The sequence below is a fragment of the Humulus lupulus genome, chromosome 4 (assembly GCF_963169125.1).
Source record: "Humulus lupulus chromosome 4, drHumLupu1.1, whole genome shotgun sequence".
Classification (NCBI taxonomy): Eukaryota; Viridiplantae; Streptophyta; class Magnoliopsida; order Rosales; family Cannabaceae; genus Humulus; species Humulus lupulus.
In genome coordinates, this window is record NC_084796.1 from 68,296,498 (window position 1) to 68,300,977 (window position 4,480).

At 33.6% G+C, this 4,480-nt stretch overlaps 1 non-coding gene across 1 annotated transcript; it reads left to right on the plus strand.

Moving 5' to 3' along the window:
* Positions 1–3,992: 3,992 nt before the first annotated feature.
* LOC133833392 (small nucleolar RNA R71) lies at positions 3,993–4,099 on the plus strand. Its single transcript, XR_009892773.1, has one exon. It is a non-coding gene; the product is annotated as a small nucleolar RNA R71 (small nucleolar RNA).
* The last annotated feature ends 381 nt before the right edge of the window (positions 4,100–4,480 follow it).

A 4,480-nucleotide genomic window follows, 5' to 3' on the forward strand; every position in this document is an offset into this window, starting at 1 on the left:
AAAATATATTTTCTTTTAAAAACCAAAGCACAACTTTGTGGTCATTAGTGTGGCATGAAATAGCTTCAACCCATTTAGACACATAATCGACTCCAACAAGAATATAAAGATTACCAAAAGAGTTAGGAAATGGTCCCATAAAATCAATGCCCCAAACATCAAATATGTCAATAATAAGAATAGGATTTAAAGGCATCATGTTTCTTTTAGTTAAACTTCCTAACTTTTGGCAACGTTCACAAGCTTTACAATAAACATATGTATCATGAAAGATAGTAGGCCAATAAAAACCACATTGTAAAATTTTAGCAGCTGTTTTCTTACCACTAAAATGTCCTCCACATGCATGATCATGACAAAAAGATATGATTTTAGATTGATCACAATTTGGAATGCATCTTCTAATTATTTGATCAGGGCAGTATTTAAACAAGTAAGGATCATCCCAAATAAAGTTTTTCACCTCAGAATAAAATTTAGATTTATCATGCTTAGACCAATGAGATGGTATTTCTTTAGTGTCTAAATAATTAACAATATCAGCATACCAAGGGAAGGAAGAAACATGCATCAATTGTTCATCAGGAAAAGTTTCAGTGATAGGAGTAGAATCATTTATAGTTTCAACAACTAGTCTAGATAAATGATCAGCAACAACATTTTCAGATCCCTTTTTATCACGTATTTCTAAGTCAAATTCTTGTAAAAGCAGGATCCAACGGATCAAACGAGACTTAGCATCTTTTTTCGACAAGAGATATTTTAATGCAGCATGATCAGAATAGACAATAATTTTAGACCCTAACAAATAAGATCTAAATTTCTCCAATGCAAAAACAACAACAAGCAATTCTTTTTCGGTTGTGGAATAATTTAATTGAGCATCATTTAAAGTTTTGCTAGCATAGTAAATTACATGAGGTATTTTTTCAAGTCTTTGTCCTAAGACAGCACCTATAGCATAATCAGAAGCATCACACATTATTTCAAAAGGTATTTTCCAGTCAGGGGGTCGAATAATGGGTGCAGTAGTCAACAAATTTTTTAATTTTTCAAAGGCAACATGGCAATCATTATTAAAGACAAAAGCATTTTATTTTCCAAGTAAATGGCATAAAGGCCGAGAAATTTTTCTAAAGTCTTTTATAAATCTTCTATAAAAACCAGCATGGCCTAAGAATGATCTAATTTCTTTCACAGTTTTACGTGGGGGAAGTTTTGAAATAAGATCAACTTTAGCTTTATCAACTTCTATTCCCTCAGATGAGATTACATGACCTAAAACAATTCCTTTTTTAACCATGAAATGACATTTTTCCCAGTTAAGCACAAGGTTTTTCTCTTTGCAACGAATTAAAACAAGTGAAAGATGGTGCAGACATTCATCAAAGGAGGAACCAAACACAGAAAAATCATCCATAAACACTTCAAGAAATCTTTCAACCACGTCAGAAAAAATTGAAATCATACACCTTTGAAAAGTCGCAGGTGCGTTGCATAATCCAAAAGGCATGCGGCGATAGGCAAAAGTCCCAAAAGGGCATGTAAATGTAGTCTTTTCTTGATCTTCTGGGGCAATGGGGATTTGGTTATATCCCGAATACCCATCAAGAAAGCAATAATATGCATGGCCAGCTAATCGTTCAAGCATTTGATCAATAAAAGGTAATGGAAAATGGTCTTTTCTAGTAACATTGTTCAGCTTTCTATAGTCTCTGCACACTCTCCACCCCGTTTGTACTCTAGTAGGGATTAATTCATTTTTCTCATTTTCAACAACCGTGATCCCAGACTTCTTAGGCACAACTTGAACTGGACTAACCCATTGACTATCAGAAATAGGATAAATGATACCTACGTCTAACAATTTTATGACCTCTTCTCTAACTACTTCTTTCATATTTGGATTTAACCTTCTTTGACATTCCCGAGAGGTTTTAGCATTCTCTTCTAGATGGATTCTATGCATACATATGGATGGGCTAATTCCTTTAATGTCTCCAATGGTCCAACCTATGGCTTCTTTATGTTTTCTAGGGACATCTAACAATTTATCTTCTTGTTCTTTATCTAAATCAGATGCTATGATAACAGGTAAGGTTTCAGATTCTCCTAGAAAAGCATATTTTAAATTTTCTGGTAAAGGTTTAAGGTCTAACTTTGGAGACTCGAAGATTAATTGAACATGATCTAAGGGTGAAGAAGGTTCAACTTTGGTTTCATTTAAGGGTATAGGCTCTACCTAAGAATTCACATCATCATTAGAGTCATCAACATGCAAATTTATACCAAAGTATTTTTCACAAAAGTCAAGTAAGTCATTTCCATCATCTTCACATATACTATCTATCATGTTAACTTCATGCACTTCTTCACACTCAACAGATTTAACCACATTAAATACATTCAATTCAACAGTCATATTTCCAAAAGATAATTTTAAAACACCATTACGACAATTTATGATTGCATTAGATGCAGCTAAGAATGGTCTACCTAAAATGATAGGAATTTGAGCATGCATATTTTCCACAGGTTGAGTATCAAGAACAATGAAGTCAACAGGAAAATAAAATTTATCAACTTTTATTAAAACATCCTCTATAATGCCTCTAGGAATTTTCACAGAACGATTGGCTAATTGAAGAGTTATAGAGGTAGGTTTTAGCTCACCAAGACCAAGTTGCTTATAAACAGAATAAGGCAATAAATTCACACTAGCACCCAAATCAAGTAAAGCTTTGTTAATAAAATGATCACTAATAATGCATGAAATTGTGGGACACCCAGGATCTTTATATTTAACAAGACTCTTATATTGAATAATGGAACTAGCTTGTTTAGTTAAAAACGCCTTTTTAGGAACATTAGTGTTTCTTTTAACAGTACAAAGATCCTTTAAAAATTTGGAGTAGGCAGGAATTTGTTTAATGGCATCTAAGAAAGGGATGTTGATACTAACTTGTTTAAAAACTTCTAAGATGTCATTATATTGGCCGCCTTTTTTAATTGGAAGCAATCTTTGTGGGAATGGGGCTTTAGGAATGAAAGGATGGATTGGAGTTTCCTTGTTTGAAAAGTCATTGGCATGAGAACTAGAAGGCTGACTCTTTTCTTTTTCTTTTTCGTTTTCAACCTCGGGTATGTAATCGGGTTTGACAATGTTCTTTCCGGACCTAAGAGTTGAAATTGATTTGACTTCTCCATTATGACTAGACTTTCCTATCTCATATTGACCTTTTGGATTAGGATAGGTTGACTAGGGAATGTTCCTTTTTCTCTATCAGCTAAAGCAGTGGCAAGTTGTCCTACTTGTGTCTCGAGTTTGGTAATTGATTGAGATTGATTTTGTAGGATTTGTTGAGTGGATTGCATAAATTGTTGTAAGGTATCTTCTAAGGAAGGTTTCCTTTGTTGAGGATATGGTTGATTTTGTGGGGCATGAGTTTGGTTTTGTGTGTTGTATTGGTGCCCTTGATTCATTTGGGGTTGGTTTTGTCTCCATGAAAAGTTCGGATGGTTTCTCCAATTTGGATTGTAGGTGGATGAAAATGGGCTATCATTTGGTTTCCCATAAGCATGAAGTGCATTGGCCTCCTCAGAAAAGGCTTCTTGGTAGGAAGGACATGATTGGGCATTATGGCACAGACTAGAACATATAGAACAAACATCTTTTCTTGGTTGTATTGGAGAGTTTATAGTTTGGCTTATGGCTAAAGCTTCTACTTTTCTCGCTAATTTATCTAAAGATGTTATTAAGTCTACTTCTTCTTTTACTTCATACCTTCCTCCTCTTTTTGGTGAATTAGTTGACCTAGACCTAAGATCAAAATAATTCCATTGTTGTGAATTGACAGATAAATCTTCAAGGGCGTCCCACGCCTCTTGTCCTTGAAATTTTAAAAAATTTCTAGTATGCATAGATTGAATCATTTGACGATTAGAGGGAGTCAAACCATCATAAAAATATTTTACTAAGTCTCCATTTTTCAAAACCATGATGAGGACATTTTAATAATAAATCTTTAAATCTTTCCCAACATTCATAAAACTCTTCATTATCTTTTTGAAAAAACTCAGAGATTTCTCTCCTTAGACTATCAGTTTTAGACATTGGAAAAAATTTCAACAAGAATTTATTATAAAGTTGATCCCAAGTAGTTATAGACCCCATGGGAAGGGAATTTAACCAAGCTTTTGATTTGTCTTTTAATGAAAAAGGAAATAATCTTAGTTTGACCGACTCATCAGAAAAATTTTGAAATTTAAATGTTGAGCAAATTTCTAAGAAATCTTTGACATGCATGTAAGGATCTTCTCTATTTAACCCATAAAAAGATGGCAACAATTGAATGATTGCTGGTTTAAGCTCAAAATGAGTAGCTGAAGTAGTAGGTAAAACAATGCATGAAGGAGCATTAGATGAAATAGGTGCAAAATATTCAAGCGCAAAGTTTTTTCAGGCACAACATTTTCATTA